Raw genomic sequence first — 23868 nt, forward strand, 5'->3', positions numbered from 1 at the left:
CCAGGTCCAGGTATGGACAGATGCAGCTGCTATCCACTTTGTATAAGTTCTCCCTGTGGATTAACATTTGCAGGAGAGACTCAGCCCATTGCTCCATCACTAGGCAAAGCTCACGATATAGGGCCTTTTTCATGACAGCACCTTGGCTATGGAATTCCCTCCCCCCTGAGGTACAGCCAGCACCATCATTGTTCATCTATTGGTGATAGCCGAGGGGGAGACATCTCTTTGCCTGGGCCTTTGTGAAGAGCTTGCCAAATGCATCACCTGTAAACTGGTGTGTGTGTGTGTGTGTGCACGACCCTGTTTTATTGTAAGCTGCCTTTAGCATTTGACAGATTTAACTGCCTGAGTTGATTTTATCGATTGTGGTTTTATGAGTCTTTCATGTCATTCCTTGCCCAGGGTTCATGAATCTTGATGGAAGGGTGGGGTATAAATTTAAACAAGAAATATATAAATATCACTCCTCGCCTTGTATCACTCTCCACACAAGCGAGCAACCAGCCTCTGGCCAATTTAATAAGATTTGGCTTAGCGAACAACTTTATCCTTGTGGAATGAGAGAGAGAATCCATATAATTTGTATAGGGAGCCCAAAGAGAGGCTGACTCTTCTTTTATTAAGAACTCAGCCAGGAAGATCCACTGGAAATTGTTTATTTTTCTTGTTTAATTGATTACATTACTCTATTTGTATTAGTAGTTAAGTGAGCTAAATCCCTTCCACTGTCAATACAAATTAAGGAGGAGATGGTAAAGTAAGGACTTCCTTCTGGTCCCTCTGGAAATTCAACAGTATTCTATTTATGCATTTCCTTCTGTGTCTTATCAAATTTCATCCGTCTGTGGCTGCAATGCATTTATTCATTTGTTTGTCCATTCAGGACAAGGATACTTCCCATTCAGTGCCAAGCAGCCAACAAGGAACATTAAGCGCATAACCTAAGAAGTGCCCTGCCGGATGATGCCAGGCGTCTATGCAGCCCGGCTTCTAGGGTGGGCAAGGCCAGGAACAGGTACAAAAGAATAACCCCTACCCCTCAATGCCATGAATGTGGTGCTTCTGAAGGGGTACAACCAGGCACCAGGCCTGTTTTGTGACTGGTGTGAGTCTAATTGCAGGTAACCTCAAGGTAGATTACTGCAATGCGTTATACATAGGGCTGCCTCTGAAGACGGTCCGGAAACTTCAGCTGGTGCAGAATTCAGCAGCCAGGTTGCTCACCGGAGCAAGATGGCTTGAGCATATTACACCAATCCTGGTCCGAATGCACTGGCTACCAATTAGTTTCCGGGCCCAATTCAAAGTGCTGGTTTTCACCTATAAAGCCTTAAACGGCTCAGGACCGCAATGCCTCAAGCACCGCCTCTTTCCATATGAACCTACCTGGACCCTGAGATCATCTTCTGTGGCCCTCCTTCATGTGCCTTCTCCTCAAGAGGGTGGCAACACGAAAACAGGGCCTTCTCTGCAGTGGCTCCCCGTCTGTGGAATGCTCTCCCCAGGGACGTTCGTCGGGCACCTTCGTTACACACCTTTAGGCACCAGGCAAAAACGTTCCTTTTTAACCAGGCCTTTGGTTGATCTGTTTTACATCCTATGCCCTTTTAAAATGTTTTTTTTTTTTGTGAAGGGGGGCTATTGGGTTGTTGTTTTTATTTTTATTATGTATTTTGTGGTTTGATATCTTCATTTTATTCTGTGAACCGCCCTGAGACCCCCCAGGTATAGGGCTGTATATAAATTCAATAAATAATAATAATACTTGTGACCATGTGGTGATCTCTGAATCCACCTGGCTGAACTCTCCTGCTTTCTTAAGGAGGTAAGCGGAAGAGCTCTTTTATTCCATTTATATCCCACCTTTTTATTCCATGTATAGCTCATTTATATCCCAAGGAGTACATGGTTCACCCCCCTCCTCAGTTAATCTCTCTTCTTCTTTGGCGATCACTCGTAGCCGAGTAAGATTGTCTTCCATAAACACGGTTTTAGCAATGAGTCTGTAAGTGACTGTGGAGGCCAATTCTGGATCCACACGTCCTTCCTCTTGGGGGACATTGGTTTCCGGGCATGAGTTGATCATGGTGTAGATTTGCCAAGCATGCCTCCCTCTTGGCACATTTCTCCTTTGTGTCCTGAATTCGAGTGTCTTCAAAGCCCATGACACCTTTGGTAAAGGCTGTTCTCCAACTGGAACGCTCGCAAGCCAGTGTTTCCCAGTTGTCAGTGTTTATACTACATTTTTTTTACGACAACCCTGTGAGGTAGGTTAAGAGGCTGTGACGCTGACTCCAAGGTCACCCAGTGAGCCTCATGACTGAGTAGGGACTTGAACCCTGATCTCCCAGGTCCTAGTCCAATGCTCTGACCACACTGGCTTCCTAGAGTACTTCTGCTATGGGGCAGCAATATGAATTAGGCAGGTAACTAAATATGGGGAAAGCAAAATGTCACCTCAGAGAAGGATCTGAAATATGTTTTTCTCAAAGCCAGAATTTTGCTTTATTCTGGATTGTTTTATTTGATGGTTTCATAGGCTGTAAACTGCTTCGAGATCCCACCCCCCTTTTGAAATATAAAATGGTGTAGAAAATAAATTAACAACAAAAAATGGGGGGGGGGATGGCAGCTAGACATTCCATTGTGGCGAACATATGTTTAAGGTGCCGTTTGGCAATTAGCTTATATATCCGACACTGTTATATATAGACATACACTTAATATATCAAACAGGGAGTAAAACCCCATCCAGAACAGGCCCTTCACCACGGAATCAACCAACCAGCGGTGTCCACATCAAATCCATTACACACTTGAGACACCATTTTAGAACTATCCATGGGATCAGATGGAAGTACAAAAGGCAGAGAGCTGAGCATCATCAGCCTGAGGAGGACACCTTAGCGCAAATCTCCAGTCAACCTTCCCCGGTGGTTTTATGTACAGTGGTACCTCAGGTTAAGTACTTACCGTATTTTTTGCTCTATAAGACTCACTTTTTCCCTCCTAAAAAGTAAGGGGAAATGTGTGTGCGTCTTATGGAGCAAATGCAGGCTGCGCAGCTATCACAGAAGCCAGAACAGCAAGAGGGGTTGCTGCTTTCACTGCGCAGCTATCCCTCTTGCTGTTCTGGCTTCTGGGATTCAGAATATTTTTTTCCCTTGTTTTCCTCCTCCAAAAACTAGCTGCATCTTGTGGTCTGGTGCGTCTTATAGAGCGAAAAATAGGGTAATTCGTTCCGGAGGTCCGTACTTAACCTGAACCTGTACTTAACCTGAAGCACCACTTTAGCTAATGGGGCCTCCCGCTGCCGCCGTGAGATTTCTGTTCTCATCCTGAAGCAAAGTTCTTAACCTGAAGCACTATTTCTGGGTTGGCGGAGTATGTAACCTGAAGCATATGTAACCTGAAGCGTATGTGTCAGAGCTGCCTCTAGGTCCCAGCTCACAGAGGACCAACGCTAGGCTGTCGTAATGTACAAAAGTCTTTATTGAAGTTCAATTTCCATTTCAAAGCCGCAGCGTGCAGCCCTACATCTTAAACCCTAGATCGGCGAAGTCCCGTCTGAGTCTCCTCCCCTCTGACACCAGTTTAAGATCCTAGCCCTGCTCCACCTTTTCCGCTGCTCTCTCCACTTCTGGGTCCTCCTGCCCGCTGGGGCATTGCCCTTTCTGGACTCTTCCGACGCTGAGTCGCTTAGCTCCTCCCCCTCCCTCCGGCGGGCTTTAGGACCCGGTTCCCAATCCTCATTCTCTGCTGTCCCGCGCTCCTGTACATTTGAACTTGCCTCTCGCGCCAACCCAGTGACCTTTCTCCTAACCGTTACACTACTTCGGTCACTGCCTCCCTCTTCCGGGATACTGGCCGGATCTGACCTCCCCTCCGTTGTCCGACTTTCTGATGGAGGCGTGGTCAGCCCTGCCTCATCTTCTCTCCATGGTGGGGAATGCACTGGCCCCGATCCTTGGGACTCTTCCCCCCCACTCTGCTCTGGTGGGGAAGCTGGTCCTGATTTCCAACTACTGCTCTGGGAGTCCCTGCTGCCCCCTTGCTCCTGGGGCGTTCCCCTTGGGAACCCCCTACCCCTGGCCACTGGCGCCCCCTTCTGTGAATCTTCCGATTCGCTGGAGAGGCTCATGGAATCCCTCGGTCCACTGTCCTCTTCTCCTACGCTCCCCTCGGATTCTTCCTCTTCGCTCTCCATCTCCTCTCTTCCCTGTGCCTCTGCTCCTGAGCCCCTGACAGTATGTAACCCGAGGTACCACTGTACAGTGTTATAAACTGTATGGTGCAGTGGTACAAGTGCTGGACTAAGACCTGGGAGAACACAGTTCGAATCCCCACTCGGCCATGAAACTGAGTGATCTTTGGCCAGCCACTTACGCTCAGCCTGACCCGCCTTGCAGGGTTGATGTGAGGATAAAATGGGGAGCAAGTGGAGCCGAATACGACACAATGAATAAGAAGTTAAGACGCAAACTTAATTTCCCCCAACATGCCAAAGAACCATTTCCCTATTTAAATACAGCCGTACCTCAGAAGTCAAATGAATCTGTTCCAGAAGTCTGTTTGACTTCTGAAATGTTCAGAAACCAAAGCACGACTTCTGATTGGCTGCAGGAAGCTCCTGCAGGCAGTTGGAAACCCCATCGGACGTTCAGTTTTCAAAAGACCGTTCGAAAACCGGAAAGTTTGACTGCCAAGGCATTTGGAAGCCAAAGTGCGACTGCAGAGCTCCTCCACCCTCCTCTTTTCTTCCGCCTCTTTCGTTGCCTCCATCCAGCCCCTGCCAAAATAAATCCAAGTCTGTTGATAACTGGATCTGGGGAGCAGACTTTTAACGCACGCCAATCTGCCCCATTCCCTTCCCAGCGTGTACAATGGCTTTCTTCACACAACTTCTGACAACAGGTGTCCCTAACGGCTGGGATCGTTCTCTGGTTAGGCTGGATTTTTTAAATGTTAGTTTTGGACATTCAAACTACAGTGGTACCTCGGGTTAGGAACTTAATTGGTTCCGGAGGTCCGTTCTTAGCCTGAAACTGTTCTTAACCTGAGGTACCACTTTAGTTAATGGGGCCTCCCACTGCCACTGCATGATTTCTGTTCTCATCCTGAGGTAAAGTTCTTAACCCGAGGTACTATTTCTGGGTTAGCGGAGTCTGTAACCTGAAGCATCTGTAACGTGAAGCGTCTGTAACCCGAGGTACCACTGTATAGGATCCTGAACTGATCGGTGGGTGTTTAAGAGAAGTTCAATGCTAACTGCAGCGCAAAATGAAAGCGACTGGTATCTACGAACAGGAGGCGGGCAGAGATGCACACACACACACACACACACACACACACACAAGCAGTGAGTCAGCTGTGATCGGCATTAATAGGAAAGGACTGGAGAATGCCAGCTGCCAAGTTAGTTGTACTGGAGGCCATTGCATGTTGGAAGGAACGAGCGGTACCGGCGCGCGTGCTGCAGGAGCAGCCTTGCCAGCTTTTTCCGAGGGAGCTCCTCCCAGGCATCAGGGGCAGTGTTTAGGAAAGGAGGGTGGCAGCCCGCAGCCATTGGATGGTGCAATCCCACAGGAAGCCACGGAGCTGCCCGGACTTGGCAGAGCTCTGGGGGAAGCCAGCTGCAGCTGAAAGGCGGGCACGTGCCAGGCTGCAAATCCCATCCACGGCACAGAACACTGCGGTCTCTCTCTCTCTTTTATTCTCTCGCTCCCCTGCGAATAAAGCCAAGTTTCTCAAAGCACGAGGCCGGCTTTCCGAAGCAGAGGCAGGCAGGCAGCTTGGAAGAAGACAGCTTTCGGGTCCTTTCTCTCTTGACCTGTTTGGCTGGGCGGGGGGGGGGGGGAGGTGTATTTTTTTATATACAGTGGTACCTTGGTTCTCAAACACCTTGGTACTCAAACAACTTGGAACCCAAACACTGCAAACCCAGTGTTTCGGAAAGTAAATAAGTAAGTAAGTAAGTGTTCCGGTTTGCGAACTTTTTTCAGAAGTCGAACGTGCTCTGTTTTGAGTGCCATGCTTCTGTTTTGAGTGTTACGCTGAGGTCTGTCTGTTTGTGTGATTTATTTTGCGTTTTTGTGGCTCTTTTTTGTTTTGTTTTTGTGACTGTGTGGAACCTAGTTCAGCTACTGATTGTGTGACTGCAGTACATTGTTTATTGCTTTCATTTTATGGATCAATGGCCTCGTTAGAAAGTAAAATTCATGTTAAATCGCTGTTTTCAGGGTTGTTTTTAAAAGTCTGGAACGGATTAATCCGTTTTGCATTACTTTCTATGGGAAAACACCTTGGTTTTGGAACACTTTGGTTTTGGAACGAACTTCTGGAACGGATTAAGTTTGAGAAGCAAGGGACAACTGTATATACGTGTCTTGATTGGCCCAGGAAGTGAAGTGCTCACCCATGTCTTTCAAAGGAAGGTGGCTTTTATGTGCATCTTGCAACAAATTGTTGCAGCGCAGAGCACTCCTGTCCAGAGTTCGAGCCAGGCAGTCATGACAACGTCCCAAATATTCTCCATTCCCCTAATTCTAGGTTTCCAGTTATGCCCAACAGTATTTTGTGGACACTAACCATGTTGAGTCCTAAATAGGCAGCCAGGTGGAGTTGGAGCGGTGGGGAAAGATTCTCCCAAGCCTGGTGATCACAGAGCTGGAAGGAACCGAAAGGGTCATCTAGTCCAACCCCCTGCAAGACAGGAATCTTTTGACCAACATGGGACTCGAACCCACAACCTTTGGTGTAATTATATCTCTCTCTTGTGTGCGGATGGTGCTGTTTTAACTACCTAAAGATCAGCCTTTGGGAATATGAGTTCACTGTTAGTATATCAACTTTTCTGAAATCCTGAAATTCTTCTACCCCTCTCTTCTAAACTTTATTCTTTTCTCACCCAAACTCATCATTCAGGTAATTCCTCAGGAGGGAGAAGCAAATTCAAACTCCCTACCCCAACCAAATTTTAAATCCTGATGCAATCGCTTGTTCTATATATTATCTTTATTTAATTAAAATGTTTTTGATGCCACACTTTCATTAAAACCAAAGATAGCTGTACGGCACTTTTAAAAGTTGCCATAAAACCAGCGCACGTATAATAACACTCATAAAAGCAGTCGACCGCGACAAAATTTAGAACAAATTGGTATGAACTGCCGGCAAAGGCTTGGAAAAATAAATGGGTTTTGTTTGTTTAGCAAGTGCTGAAATAGTGTTGCCTCCTGTAGCATTCTACACTAGCAGTAGCTTCCAGGCCAGCCTTAAGGTACAGGCCTGCATAGAGCACAGTAGTGTCATCCAATCCAGTGCATGTGTCGCAATGGCAAGGATATCTCTGGGAAAAGTTGCTTCTAGCCTCTGTCACTACCTGTGGCTTCAGCTACAAGATGTGCTCCCAGAGAACTCCCAGACTATAAACGAGTGTTAGAAACTCAGACATATAAGCTAATAGCCAAATGGTACCTTAAACCTATGGGATGCAGGTGGCACTGTGGGTTAAACCACAGAGCCTAGGACTTGCCGATCAGAAGGTCGGCGGTTCGAATCCCCGCGATGGGGTGAGCTCCCATTGCTCAGTCCCTGCTCCTGCCAACCTAGCAGTTCGAAAGCACGTCAAAGTGCAAATAGATAAATAGGTACCGCTCTGGCAGGAAGGTAAACGGTGTTTCCGTGCGCTGCTCTGGTTCGCCAGAAGCGGCTTAGTCATGCTGTAAGCCGGCTCCCTTGGCCAATAAAGCGAGACGAGTGCCGCAACCCCAGAGTTGGTCACGACTGGACCTAATGGTCAGGGGTCCCTTTACCTTTACCTTAAACCTAGGTTACGGTAGCCACAACAGAATGTCTAGGTGCCTTTTGTTGCAGTTGTTTATTATTATTATTATTATTATTATTATTATTATTATTATTATTTTACCCCTTTACAGTTGTACCTTGGTTGTCAAACTTAATCCGTTCTGGGAGTCCGTTCGACTCCCGGAACCATTCCAAAACCAAGGTGCGGCTTCCGATTGGCTGCAGGGGCTGCCTGGACTCAATCGGAAGCCACAGAAGCCATGTCGGACGTTCAGCTTCCAAAAAACGTTCAAAAACCAGAAATCTCACTTCTGGGTTTTCGATGTTCGGCAGCCGAAATGTTTGGCAACTAAGCCGTTCAGCAACCAAGGTACAGCTATATATTTTAAAGAGGAAAAAATCTCAAAGCGGTTTACAACTCGTTAAAACATCCAATAAAACAATCTAGGATAAAAAAGCAAGCTTCAGGGAAAATATGTCAGATCCTTCTTTTAAGTGACATTTTGCTTTCCCCAGTTGCCAGCCTGATATCAGAGATCTTCCCTGGTCGCAATTGGACCCGTTGCCAGTTGCAAAACACACCAGGCACCCAACTAATTTTGAACACTGGTGGCAACCCACCCACCCACTCCCCCATTTCCCCAAGCTTAGAGGTTTCCTCGTCAGTTGCTCTGGGCTTTGGGGGGTCTCTGAGCACCACCAAACCCCAGAGTAAAACTGGTCAGCCGCTGTTAACATGAATTTTGGAAGGCCACCAAAACTTGCCAAAACGTGAAGACCACTATGAAAAAGCGGGCATGCCAAAAGGGTTTTAACCATCAACACACACTTCCTTAATCGGTCAACGAAGGTAAGGGAGAGCTTCCAAACAGGATACAAATGGGACGAGGCGTTGCCAGCTTGCTGGTTGGGGTAATCCCTGCCCCTCTACACCCTGCCATCCTTTTTGCACATCTAGTACAGCAAATATGCACACACCAAATCTATTTTCTGCAAATGGACTTGAGTCTGCAGGTTTGGGAAGGCTGAGTTTCACTTATAACTTCGTGGCCAGCCAGGTTGACATGACAACACAGGCACACAATTACTTTGCTACTTACTTAAAGTGAATCTGCAACAAGACCCTCCCTCCCATTTTTGTTTCTGCCACCACTGTGTATTACAGTGGTACCTCGGGTTAAGTACTAAATTCATTCCGGAGGTCCGTTCTTAACCTGAAACTGCTCTTAACCTGAAGCACCACTTTAGCTAATGGGGTTTACCACTGCTGCCGCCAGGCCGCCGGAGCACAATTTCTGTTCTCATCCTGAGGTAAAGTTCTTCACCCAAGGTACTATTTCTGGGTTAGCGGAGTCTGTAACCTGAAGCATATGTAACCTGAAGCGTATGTAAACCAAGGTACCACTGTATTTCAGATCCACTGTGCCCATTTCAATGTGCTGTAAATGCAGCTAATTCACTTCGTTCCTGATCATGTCATGGCTCTCAAGTGTCAGCTGCAATAAAACAAATGACCCATTTCCTGAAAGAGCAAAAGGGCGCTTGGGGTACCCTCCTCCTCCTCCTCACCTCCATTTTAAAAAACAAACTTGAGCTTTGCCTGCTGTGGTTGCCTTCGTTCTTCCGAGTCCCTGGACTTTTATGAATTAAGTCGGAATTTCACAAGCGCACGATGGAAATCCACAGGACCCGGTGTTGACAGAAGCCGGGCAAAGAGATGAAGGAGATCTTGGGGGCAGCAGTGGGACACATCACACAGGCCATGAAACAAGAAAAGGTGGGTGCTACAGCGTGGTTGGGGAGCAAAACCAGAAGAGGGGTGGACCGATGGTCTGCGTCTCCTAGTAGGAAACAATGCAGAACGGTGGAAAGGCACATTTTGCATTGAAAATAGCCAGTCCAAGCTGCGGTCCCAGGGCTGAAATGAATACTGGTGGTCTGACAGCTGATCCCAAAAGGCTATGTTACAAGGTGACAATAATTCAGTGCATGGAAGGGATCAGATGATGAAGCAGAGCCATTAGCCAGTCACCCAGTGTGTTTATTCTTCTGGGCAAGATCTACCACTCAAGCCACCCCAGAGCAGATGGGATGCTTTCTTATGATCACCACCACCACAACCACATTTCTGTGAGATGCGGAAAACCACGTGTGGTCAACTGCAAGGCTAAAATAATGAGTGATGAACATTCCTGGCTGCCTGAAATTTGGCTTTAGCCATTCGCAACATACTCCACATACAGAGACATTTGTGGCATCGTACGTGTGTGGATGGTCGTTGCTTGTTTGTAGCACGGCGTCCATGCGACGTTCTTCAAGAAAACCCACCTGTTTGGCAAGCTTCCTTGACTTTTTCGAGCACCAAAATGACAATGCACCATTGCTGAGGAAATGGAGGTTCTTTCCCCTATACAGTGGTACCTTGGGCTAAGTACTTAATTCGTTCTGGAGGTCCGTTCTTAACCTGAAACTGTTCTTAACCTGAAGCACCACTTTAGCTAATGGGGCCTCCTGCTGCTGCCACGCCGCCGGAGCACGATTTCTGTTCTCATCCTGAAGGAAAGTTCTTAACCTGAGGTAATATTTCTGGGTTACCGGAGTCTGTAACCTGAAGCGTATGTAACCTGAAGCGTATGTAACCCAAGGTACCACTGTACGGTCATACCTTGGTTGTCAAACGCCTTGGTAATTGGACGTTTTGGTTCCCAAACACAGCAAACCCAGAAGTGAGTGTTCCAGTTTGCAAACGTTCTTCAGAAGCCGGACGTCCGACGGGGCTTCTGATTGGCTGCAGGAGCTTCCTGCAGCCAATCAGAAGCCGCGCTTTGGTTCCTGAACATTTTTGAAGTCGAACGGACTTCTGGAACGGATTCTGTTCGACTTCCAAGGCAATCAGAAGCCGCAGAAGCTCCATCGGATGTTTGGGTTCCAAAGAACGTCCACAAATCAGAACAGTCACTTCCGGGTTTGCGGCATTCCGGAGCCAAAACCTCCGAGCACCAAGGCTTTCAGGATTGAAGGTAAAGGTAAAGGACCCCTGACAGTTAAGTCCAGTCACGAACGACTCTGGGGTTGTGGCGCTGATCTTGCTTTACTGGCTGAGGGAGCCGACGTTTGTCCGCAGTTTTTCGGGGTCATGTGGCCAGCACAGGGCTGTGAGCTGAAAATGGGTGTTTTCTCATATTGCCCCTGTATTTTGGAATGCCCTTCCCTCTCTGCCATAAGTGAACCAGCAAACCACAAGTTGCTTTCAACATCTTCACTTTCCCTGACCCATCAGACTGCACACTATTTTATGTGTTTGTGGCCCATGACTTCCTGTTTTATTTGATTTTATATGCTCTTTTATACTGCAGTTTTATTGGTTTTGGGCTGCATTTTTGTTTTAACAATATCAATTTTTTTTTAACTGTACACTGCTTAGAGGTTTAAAAAACATTAAGTTGTTTATAAATGCTATATAATGCTTTGTATATATTTTTTTGAAATAAAAACTTGCAGTTGTTTGTATTTAGGCCATGGTATGCTTTGTAATTATAAACTACATATCCTTTCCCTCTTGATATGTTTTATTATTACTTAATACATTACATAGGTGTCTTCTTTACTGATTGTGACAACTTACTCTTTTCTCTCTCTTTGCAAACAAATTGCTCTTTTATTTTTTCCCTGTCACCTGTTTATACATTTAATTACTTTTTTTAAAATGCTGATAGATAGGCAATGCAATCTAGAAGTCTTATTCAGCTATGCTGAATGAACATGGCTTTGAATCCAAGCAATATATCTTAACTGATCTGAAAATCTGATTGGGAGTTGTGCTCCTTTGGCCTCTAGCTATTCTCAACTTGTTAGATAGTGGAAAACTACCCAGAAAGAGTAAACCCAGGGGGGGCTTCACTTCTACTGTTCTCAGATTTTGCAGCTCTGTGTACACAAACTTGCACAGACTCTGTCCCAAGCTCTACATTAGCCATCTCAAACTTTGTCCAGGGCTAGCCTTCCTAAGTCAATAATGTATGCTCCCCATTCATATCGTTTATTGACAATAGTGCAGTAATCTCCGTCTGTCTCAGTCACAGCAGACACTATGGAAAAATGATCTTAAGGCTCTGAGCTCCGGTATAACCTGTGAATGTGAGCTGAAACTGTAATGCAAAAGGCTTTGCAAATCTGTTTCAATGTCATATGGATGACTGCAGACAAGACTTAACACCTGCACATGTATTTGTCCTGGTGACCGGCAACTCCTTACAATTTTTCAAAATTATTTTGAGTTTAGAATGCTTAACTGAAGGCATTAATTTATATTTATTGTGGTCAGGGCAAGAAGCACACTGTGTGTGTACACTCACTGAATGCTAGCCCTGCATAAAGGTAAAGGACCCCTGAACAGTTAAGTTTAGTCAAAGGCGACTACGGGATTGCGGTGCTCATCTCACTTTCAGGCCGAGGGAGCCGGCGTTTGTCCACAGACAGTTTTCCAGGTTGTGTGGCCAACAGGACTAAACCGCTATTGGTGCATGGAGGACCGTGACGAGTGCCAGAGCGCATGGAAACACCGTTTACCTTCCCTCCGCAGCAGTACCTATTTATCTACTTGCACTGGCGTGCTTTCGAACTGCTAGGTTGGCAGGAGCAGGGACTGAGCAACAGGAGCTCACTCCATCGCGGGGATTCGAACCGCCGACCTTCCGATGAGTGAACCCAAAACGCTCAGTGGTTTAGACCACAGCACCACCCACGTCCCTTCCTTACAGGAACCTGGACCCATGTGCTTGGATGGAAGGGGGCAGGGTCGTTGGTAGGATCCTTTAACACAATAACCACGGAGACAGCTGAATTTGGCTTGTGTGAGAGGCCAGAGGTCCCAAACAGAACTCTAGCAATGGGACCTGAGCACCTATCTCTGTACCAGTCTCTGTACCTACCAGATAGCAAAATCAGGTGACACAAGGAGCCAATAGGATTCCACCAGGTGTTATAAAGCTGCTGGCTCTGGGCTGATTCTTCAGTCTGAACAACGTGCTGCTCAGACACAGATTGTTAAGACTGCCTACTCTCACTTGGTCCAGGGTGGATCTGATTTAAATCAAATTGATTTAAATCACTAGTCAGTAAGACTTGATTTAAATATTTTTATTTTTATTTTACAGAAAGACTCATTCTTGCTGATATAATCTTAATATATACAACCAGATGAAGGTTTTGTTTTTGGAATAATAAACTTTCCGAGTAGTTTTTACAGTTATATCAAAAATTACTGATTTGGTTATACATTAGAAATACATAGACAAATAATTATGAAATTATTGTGAGGTTTAATAAGTTAACTGTTTATATTTGGACAACTTTTCTGCTGTACTTTACTGGAAGGAGAAAAATAATCATTTCCTTGATAACAATTTAAACAATTGATTTAACTAAAACAATAACATTATAGCATATGTATCCATGTTTGTTAACTGATCATGTGGTTAAACGATTTTTTAAATAAAAAAACTAGACTGAGTTTTAGAATATGTGAAAAACTTAAAACAAATCCTTATTTCCTGATGAATAGCCTTTGGAGTAGAATGTAACTTAAATAGAAAACTATCTTTAGAAAGATTTTTCCTCCAAAAGCATTTTATTTTAGAAATCCAATTTAACTTTAAAAAATCTGATTTAAATTTGAAAAATCTGATATATATTTTTTAAAAAATTAAAAACACTGTGCACCTTTGGGTCACTAACCCTGGTACTAATAGGAATAGCTCTAATTTTTCCACCCTCTCTTTTCCTTGCCTCCTCTCATTTTTTTGTATTCAGGTGTTCAAAATTGACCACACATTAGGTGCATTTTGCACCTGGCTTTAGACCACTTCTGACCAAGTGAAGAAGCCTGGGCGCCAGGTTCATTGGATCTGGAGTGTTTTCACACACTAATACCCCATTCTGTAGAATTCAACCAGTTATGTTTTATCCACACAATCAGAATGAATTTCAGGACCCATATTGCTTTTTCTGTGCAGCGTGAGCAGAAGTTGTCACCATTAAGAAAGAGAGGTCAGAATAGGCCAATATATATGTAGACCGTCCCTGGATCAAGTGACTTTTCTTCTTTAAGTTCTCGAAGCTCTTAACCTTTCTCAAGGTTGTCATCTGAACTAGCCAGATGTGTAACTGAGAATCAATCACGGTCAATCCATCATTTGAAAAATAAGACTTCAGAGCAGTCATGCCTCAAAATGTAAACTAGACATTCCATTTTGGCGACTGCAACCTTGGTTTAAGGAGCCATTTGGCCCCTAGCTTATATATCTGAGTTTCTCATACTACTCTCACATGTTTGTCTGAATTAATTTATTTCCCTCCCCACACCCCACCTGATTCTTTCCTCCTTTCCTTTTTAATGTTAATAGACCAATTCTATGTACATATATGGTATAATGGATCAAAAGTATATACGTGAACAAAAAGCTTAACCTGTGGTATTCTACACACTCCTCAGACATAAAATTAAGTACAACTCAACTACAGTGGTACCTCGGGTTACATACGCTTCAGGTTACATACGCTTCAGGTTAAAGACTCTGCTAACCCAGAAATAGTACCTCGGGTTAAGAACTTTGCTTCAAGATGAGAACAGAAATCGTGCGGCGGCAGCGGGAGGCCCCACTAGCTAAAGTGGCACCTCAGGTTAAGAACAGTTTCGGGTTAAGAATGGACCTCCAGAATGAATTAAGTACTTAACCCGAGGTACCACTGTATGCTGGAAATTTTTTACCAGTAAACCTCGTGCACCATCTCTCAGTGGAAAATAGAGATGTTTGAAAGATCTGCCTTTTTGTTAATTCACTTACTAAAGCCACAACCCTCAGAACCACCATTCTTCTACAACCATCTTTTAACCATTGGGGTATTCTAGCTCTCTAACTGACCAGCTCTCTAGATTCTTACTCCTGTTTGTGTTCTCGTAATTCTCCTCAGAGGTAAGTCAGAATTATTTCTATTTTGCTGATGGGGATCTCAGAATGAGAAATAGTGACTCGCCCGAGACTATGCAAATAGCAGGAATCTGACTCTCAAGATTCCTCAAGGCGATTCTGTATCTTATTGGCTTCCAACCAATCTTGTACAGATTCATGTAAACTTTTTCCCCCAACCCAAAGTCAGTGAATTTGCACAAGCTGAGTTAGTCTTCTGGAAGGTTCAACGCAAGGCTGGATCAAGACAAAACATGTTTTTGATTCAACCTCTTTCCTAAGATTGTCAGGAGGCAATTTTGTCATACATAGGTATTCTGCATTAGTTGGGAAATGGGATCAGCAAAAGCCGCAGAAAAAGAAATGTCTATTCAGATCTAGACAAAATATTTGTCTTGAATTCATCTTTCATCCCAGAGGAAAAACATGCCTAAATACCAGTGAAATAAATAAAGACCAGGGTTTAAATCCCAGAGATTTAATGGTGACATGTTCTGCATACACACCATGCATTTAAAGAACTTTGTTTTGCTCCAAAGAAACCTGTAGCTCATTAAGGATTGAAAATTGTAGTTCTGTGAGGGGTATACTATGGTTCCCAGGATTCTCTGAAGGAAAGCAATGTGCTTTAAAAGTGCTTTACAGATACAGTCGTACCTTGGTTGTCGAACGCCTTGCGACTTGAACGTTTTGGCTCCCAAACACTGCAAACCTGGAAGTGAGTGTTCCAGTTTGCAAACGTTTTTTGGAAGCCGAACGTCTTGTGCAGCTTCCGATTGGCTGGAGGAAGCTCCTGCAGCCAATCGGAAGCAGTGCCTTGGTTTTCAAACGTTTTCAGAAGTCGAACGGACTTCTGGAACAGATTACGTTCGAGAACCAAGGTACAACTGTACTGTATACATGAAGCCTGTGTACATCTAACATCTTACTAGCTGCTGAAGCATAAACTGATTTAAACCCATTCTTAAAGCTGAATCTTCTTAGTTGAATTGTTCCATTAATCAAACGTCCAGCAGATGTTTTTATACACCTTTGACTACAGACTTCAAAAAAGTGATATTAAAGATGTTCTTAAGCACTTGGCGAAAGTGGAGCTCCTTTGCATCACTTGGGATAGAATCCTAACTTTTTTCTCTTGCTCTAATACACCAAATAAATGAAGCATTAGAGAGCACAGAAATGTAGCGTTCAAAGGGGTCCCCAGGGTCATCTAGTCCAACCTCCTGCAATGCGGGAATCTCAATGAAAGCATCTGTCAGAGCTGCCTCCAGGTCCCAGCTCACAGAGGACCAACGCCAGGCTGTTGTTATGTACAAAAGTCTTTATTGAAGTTCAGTTTCCATTTTAAAGCCGCAGCGCGCAGCTCTACGTCTCAACCCTAGACCGGCGAAGTCCCGTCTGAGTCTCCGCCCCTTCCACACCAGTTTAAGACTCTCGCTTTGCTCCACCTCTTCCTAAGTTCCTTTCTCCTCTGGGCCCTCCTGCCCGCTAGGGTTTCATCCTTCCTGGACTCCTCTGACGCTGACCCTGATGATTCTTCCCCCTCCTTCCGGCGGGCTTTAGGACCTGGTTCCCTATCCGGGCTACCTTCTGTGCCGCTCGCCTGTACATTTGAACTTGGCGCGCGCGCCCAGCCTGCAACTTTCCTCTTGACCGTTCCCTCGCTCTCCGATGGAGGCGTGGCCAACCCTGACTCATCTTCTCTCGCTGGTGGTGCATATGTGGGCTCTGATACCTGGGACTCCTCCCCCCCACTACGCTCTGGTGGGGAAGCTGGTCCTGATTTCCAACTGCTGCTCTGGGAGTCCCCGCTGGCCCCTTGTTTCTGGGGTGTCCCCCTTGGGTCCCCCCTTGCCCTGCCCATCGGCGCCCCCTTCTGTGAATCTTCCGATTCGCTGGAGAGGCTCACGGAATCTATTGGGCTGCTGTCATCCTCTCCTACGCTGCCCTCGGATTGCTCCCCCTCGCTCTCCATCTCCTCTCCTCCCTCCGCTCCCGCTGAGTCCCTGACAGCATCCATGGCAGATGGCCACCTAACCTCTGCTTAAAAACCTCCAAGGAAGAAGAGACCCCTCCACCCCTTGTAGGAGTCTGCTCCACTGTCAAACTGCTCTTACTGTCAGAAAGTTATTCCTGATGTTTAGTCAGAATCTTATTTTTTTGTAACTTGAATCCACTGATTCAGATGCTACGCTCTGCAGCAGGAGAAAACAGCCATTTGGATATTTGAAGATGGCTATCATATCTCCTCTCAGTCTCCTCTTTACCAGGCTAAACATACCCAGTTCCCTCAACCGTTCCCCACAAGGCTTGGTTTCCATACCCTTTACGATTGCAAGAATTCCTGAAACCTGAAGCCATGGACATTTCCCACCAGAACTTCATAAAATAGGACCACCAGCACTTTTGTGTAGGAAGAGGGCCTTATATCCATGAATCAGAGCACTGGTCCATGATGGTCTAAAATGACTGGCCACATCTCTCCAAGGTCTCAGATGGGGGACTTTCTCGCAGCAACACCAAGAGATGCTGGAATTGAAGCTGAGAACACATGAATGATCTTGGGGGCCAAACAAGTTGCCCACCTTCTCCTAGCAGATCCAAAGCCTTCAAAACAAAACTCAAGTATTAAGACAAGCAATAAGAAAAAGGGACACTGAGGTTAAGATAAATAGACACTGCTCATCCCACAGAATGGCAAAAACACCACCAAATGCATCATAGAATTGTAGAGTTGGAAGGGACCCTGTGGGTCGCCTAGTTCACTAATCCACTACAGTGGTACCTCGGGTTAAGAACTTAATTTGTTCTGGAGGTCTGTTCTTAACCTGAAACTGTTCTTAACCTGAAGCACCACTTTAGCTAATGGGGCCTCCTGCTGCTGCCGCACTGCTAGCGCACGATTTCTGTTCTCATCCTGAGGTAAAGTTCTTAAAGTGAGGTACTATTTCTGGGTTAGCAGAGTCTGTAACCTGATGAGTCTGTAACCCGAGGTACCACTGTACTATCTTCCTTGGGAATAGCAGGTTCTGTTATTTATAATACCATTATGATGGGATTCTGCTTCCCTGCCACTGGAGAGGGGAGGAAAGCGAAGTCCTATTTGTTACACAACTGGGCTGCTACAGCTGAACCCAACCCCAAAACACAATACCAAATTGTTTACTCAGAACTGCATCCGACTAAGTAAAATGAGGTTTAAAGGTACCCCTGACCGTTAGGTCCAGTCGCAGACAACTCTGGGGTTGTGCGCTCATCTCGCTCTATAGGCAGAGGGAGCCAGCGTTTGTCCGCAGACAGCTTCCAGTTCATGTGGCCAGAATGACTAAGCCGCTTCTGGCAAACCAGAGCAGTGCACGGAAACGCCATTCTATCTTCCCGCCGGAGCGGTACCTACTGTATTTTTCGCTCTATAACACGCACCAGACCATAACACGCACGTAGTTTTTAGAGGAGGAAAACAAGGAAAAAAATATTCTAAACGAAATAGTAGATATATGATTTTTGTGGTTCATGCTGTGGCCACAAACATGTGATCTGACAGCGAGTTTGGAGTAGCCCAATGCAAAAATCCTGAGGATCCATGTGGATCCATGCTTTAACCACGGAGGAGGAAAGGAAGGGGAACCATGGATCCTCTGCTCACGACTGCAGCAGATCCCCCCCGCCACCCGCAGGCATTCGCTCCATAACACGCACAGACATTTCCTCTTACTTTCTAGGAGGAAAAAAGTGAGTGTTATGGTGCAAAAAATATGGTATTTATCTACTTGTACTTTAATGTGCTTTTGAACTGCTAGGTGGGCAGGAGCAGGGACCCCGTCGCGGGGATTCGAACCGCCAACCTTCTGATCGGCAAGTCCTAGGCTCTGTGGTTTAGACCACAAATGGGGCTTACTCCTAGCTAAATACGCACCGGCTTGTGGTAGGAATACCCACACATCCAAACCCAAACCATCATCCTGGCCTATGCTAAGTCAGAGGTCCTCAGATATGCAGAGAACTCACACAACAACAGGACCCAAAGAACCATTTGGAAAATGCTGTGAACCCAAGGGAAGACATAGGGCTAATGTTTCTCAAGCAGCAAGCTGCAAAGTGAGGAAAATCGACTGCTCAAAAAGAAAAGGGCACAATTCCCCTGTTCTGGGTAAAGGATCCTGGTTTTCAAAGTTCTGCCTCACCAATATGAACAAGTACCTTCCTCTTTTCATAAATGCAGCATCTTAGACCCCAGGAATCATGGACACTGCCATTTAACTATACAGTACGTGGTGTAAAGCTGAAAACAAATTACAGTGGTACCTCGGGCTACATATGCTTCAGGTTACAGACTCCGCTAACTCAGAAATAGTACCTCACGTTAAGAACTTTACCTCAGGATGAGAACAGAAATCGTGCTCCGGCGGCGCAGCAGCAGCAGCAGGAGGCCCCATTAGCTAAAGTGGTGCTTCAGGTTAAGAACAGTTTCAGCTTAAGAACTGAGCTCCAGAACCAATTAAGTACTTAACCCAAGGTACCACTGTACAACTAAGAAGCTGCACTTTCTTTTCCCAAATCTTTAGCATGCCATCTTTTTAGAGGGCTACAACTTGTAGGTATCACAACTTCTAGAACCAATTATCATTCTACGTCTCTTCTAAAGCAAATATTTGCTGCTTTGTTCCAAGTGTCACTACCCTTTCAGGAAACTGAACTTTCCCACCAATGCTTCCCCCTGCCTTTACAAAACCCCCACAAAAGTTCACTAAATTTAAAAGGGCATGCCGTCCAATCTGTATTTGTAAACCTGCACATTTCCTTGGAGGCAAGCCCCACTTCGCTCAGTGGGGCTGACTCCCAGGTAAGTGTGCATAGGAATTAAGACTTAAGAAATATTTTGTGGTGTCACCAAGGGAAACGCATTCAGCTCATAAAGTCAGCATGTATCTGCTGAGCAGACTAGTTATTAGCTACCAATAAATAGAACCTCCTATAAGGCATCTTGGAGTTGATTCTCTATCTTAGGTGCTTGGGATTTTCAAATGCTAAATTTGTCTTATTTTTTTCAAGAATCTCTTCCATTTTCCCAACTTTTTGCTGCCACGATTCTGAAAAGCATCCATTTTTCTGGGTATTTTGGGAAGTTTGGAGGGAAATGAATACATAAAAAGGGGCGTGGGAAGAATGGCATTTATCATTTGAGGTATGTTTCCCTGCAAATGCAAAACAAGAATTACTTGTGAATTCTCCTAAAACTTCTATTTTTCATTTATGTAAAATATGAACACTTTTCTAACCAGTGAAAAACTGCCCCCTTAGTTCCCCTCTTCAGTTGAAACTTTTAAGAACTAAACAGGTGCTTAGAATTCTACTAAGGCTGCACTTTCCCTGAGACTTAGCCCTACCGAACATATTGGGACTTACTTCTGAGTAAAATGCATAGGTTTGGATTGCCTATGCCTGTCTAACTTTAAAATTTTCAACCAGGAAGATCCAATTAATTCACATTGCTCAAAAGGTACCAGGTCCAAGCTGAAGACAAGACATACTTTTATTGATCCGTGGGATCTCCCTCATGTGAATTTGCAGTGCGCCATGCAGAAAAAGTATGCAGCATGGGATCAATAGAAGCGATCCAGCGAGACGTGAAACTTTCCTTGTCACATGTTGGCTCTCTAGCCACTTAGGGGTAACTGCTTCACACCAACCTTCTCCCATTTTTATTGCCTCTAAGTAGGGCTACTTTTGGGGCACATCTTTAACTCTATGAACAGTTCCTGGATTGGAAACCAGTCAATACAGTGGTACCTCAGGTTAAGTACTTAATTCATTTTGGAAGTCCGTTCTTAACATGAAACTGTTCTTAACCTGAAGCACCACTTTAGCTAATGGGGCCTCCTGCTGCTGCCGCGCCGCCGGAGCACGATTTCTGTTCTCATCCTGAAGCAAAGTTCTTAACCCGAGGTACTATTTCTGGGTTAGCGGAGTCTGTAACCTGAAGCATATGTAACCTGAAGCGTATGTAACTCGAGGTACCACTGTATTGCAACAGAGATTTTAAATCTACACGTCATTTCTGCCTTTCCTGTCCCTAATACCCGTTGCATTTTATAAGCTTAACTTTTTACCCCCAACAATTCCCTAGGAAAGACAATGTTGCCTGTAACCAAAAAATATATATATGAAGCAATACCAAACAGGTAAATCTACCAAAATAGGTATGCAAAAAGCAAAACAGAACCATTTTGAAATAGTACGTTTAAGCTCGTTTAAGTGAAAGCTTTTAGCATGATTCCAACTTTCTTTCCTTTTGATGCAAAACAAGTGTAAAGTTAACCCTTTTGCTGGGAATTGAACAGTAACAAATTAAAGCAAATTTTTTTTGTAGATTCTCCCATTAAACTTAAGGCTGCAAACCTCTAACTCAATGTGTCTTCCTTCTGAGTAGGAATGCATAGGATTGCCCTGTTAGTTCCTTGTTTGTTGTAAGGATAAAAAGCTCACAGACACACGATCTTCAGCTAAATTTGTAGAAAACTACACATCTACTACAGGATCTAAGCTTTCACACATTCTATTAAAAAGAGCCTAACTTAAGACACTGCACATATATTGACGAGATACCTTAAGCAAGTTTTCTCATAATTCTACAGAAGTTAACCCCAAACAACAACAAAAATCCTAATAATTAATAAGTGTGCTACTTTTGTGAATAACAAAGCTTAGCTATACCTGTAGAAAAACTGCCTTAAAACCATCACATGCAACATGTCCCTATTAGTCAGAATTTTGACTACAGAGGTATAATCACTGTTTCCTTAGTTACTAAATTTCATTCTCTCTATGCTAGTCACTTCCAGTCTTTCATATTTGGAATGTTTGCTTGATGGATTCACTTAATTTTCCCTCCTCTCATTCTTATCCATTCACATTTGTCCTGGTCCCCCACCCCACCCCACAACTCTATCCACTTCAATCTTTTCAGTCTGAGACAACCCCACCCCTAACCTCCAAACATTTCTTAACATTCTTGAGTCCTTAAAACATCTTCGAGGTTGTTTTAATTAACCCTTTCCACCACCAAAGGAATTTGCTGACTTTTAAGGAATAAAATTGCAAAAAAAAATCCCCCCATGTCCTTTTTTCAATAAAGTTATAACTGAAAACATACATGCCAAACACACAAAATCTTTTTAAATATATATAAATTGCAACTCAGGAGTACTTTCTTGTAAGTAAATGCAACTTTTAACAAGAATGTCAAGATTAAGTAGAGATATTACAGTCCCAGAAAGACCCAACAAGACTTCTCATTAAGTAAGTGCTTTACTTGTATATAGTTCAGTTTTTCTAAGTAGGAAATCGCAAATTTACTTATCCATCTGTGCATCTCATATATTAAGAAAATGTTAACTCTGTGCTTGGTATCTCAACTTGGTATTCGTTGAGCTTCATTTTTTTAAAATATAACATCCTGCAACAACCAATTCATTAAAAACTAGCTGAAATCATTCACAATTGTGGTGGAGATAAGCCCTTTTAGATATATTCAGGACCAACCATTTTTACAGAGGCCAGTAGCACATCCTACACGTGTTTGAATTACTATTTAAGATATCCAGGTGGCAGAGTTTATAAATGGTAGGCATGCCATGTCAGTGGCAGTGTAGATTATAATCATTCCTAGAAATCATTCCTTTCAAATCTGAGTATTTTGGGGCAACTTCTAGTAAATGAGGCTCAAGAAATAAGCCAAGCTTTATTTATTTTTAACTGTGGTTTTACTTCATTAAAAAAAAAATGTTTGGCTAGAATTTTCTTCCACTTAAAAGGTGACATTTTTTACAGATTTAGAGAGAAGGGGAAAACAACTCTCACAGTTATTGAGACTATGCTAATCATATTTAATTAACTAGTTGGGTATCATCCCAAACAAGAAAATCAAGTCTCGATACAAGTGAAAGGAAACACCTTAGCCCTGTAAAAATTCAAGCTAGCAGAGTACACATTTTTATCAATGGAAAAGTGATCTTGTATGAAATAGGCTCTCCTTTCTTGCCCTTAATACCTTGCCCAAAAGATTCAACATTTTTACTCTCACTTCTATAGGAAAGAAATGCAAAATCCCTGTTGGGAAACTATTGAAGTCACTTTATCACACATCCTGAGCACAAGGTTAAAAATGTATTTTAAGGGAACCTACAAATAAAATCCTGGCATGCAACAGATGACGTCAGACCAACTCTTCTAAGGAAGACTTTGAAAACTCCAACATGGCCACTGACTATTAAGAAGGCAGATGTTTAGATGCATGGAGGTGAAAATATACCCCAGTGATAAGTCGTCTGGGATCTGTTTGATTTCTCTGCCTCAAGTCTACTACCAGGTTTAATTTTTCTTCCTACTTACACCCATATAACCACAATTTGCTTTGCATTACAAAATCTTTCAAGTGATTAATTTGTATATGGTAGATTTCTTAGCATTACTTAGCAAGACTTAAAGAGAATCAGCAACTCCTCAAAATCATCAAATTTCTACACAACTGACAGGCTTTTTTGAAAGCGCTGAACAGGAAACAAGAATAATCAAGTTCCTTTTCTCTCCCTCCAACACCCAATCCCAGCTCCCAAATGTTTATTTTGCTTTGTTTCATTCTAGAATTGCCTGCCCAAAAATCCTTCTCCCAATTGTCATTTTAAACCACAGCTACACTGTGTACCATGCCACAAAGACAGTTACAAGCACTATTGATCACCCATTACACAAGGCCCATGCCTGTTGCTACAATAAAATAAATTATCGAATAGATTTCGGGAGCCTTCCAATCCGGAGGGAACTGAGGGAAGTCATTCATAAAAAAGAAATGTTATCCTCCATCAGCACATTCTGCTACAAAGTTTGAAAGTCCAAGATATCTACACTCCCCAAAAGGAGAAAGAGAAATTGTGATGTGAATCACAAAACAGAATATATTGAACTATATAGTAACAAACACTCACATTTCACCCCACCCCCTTTATTTTTTAAACAACTGCCTGGAAAACACAAATTCACACTGAATTCTGGTGGAGCAGCGCATTGTGATGTTTGCGTCTCCTAGATTTCA

At 44.0% G+C, this 23868-nt stretch overlaps 1 protein-coding gene across 2 annotated transcripts in view; it reads right to left on the minus strand.

Moving 5' to 3' along the window:
• IGF2BP1 (insulin like growth factor 2 mRNA binding protein 1) overlaps positions 1 to 23868 on the minus strand; it is a 78607-nt gene that overhangs the window by 51301 nt on the left and 3438 nt on the right. The window lies entirely within an intron of this gene.

The sequence above is a fragment of the Podarcis cretensis genome (assembly GCF_951804945.1).
Source record: "Podarcis cretensis genome assembly, chromosome: 13".
NCBI classification, from domain to species: domain Eukaryota; kingdom Metazoa; phylum Chordata; class Lepidosauria; order Squamata; family Lacertidae; genus Podarcis; species Podarcis cretensis.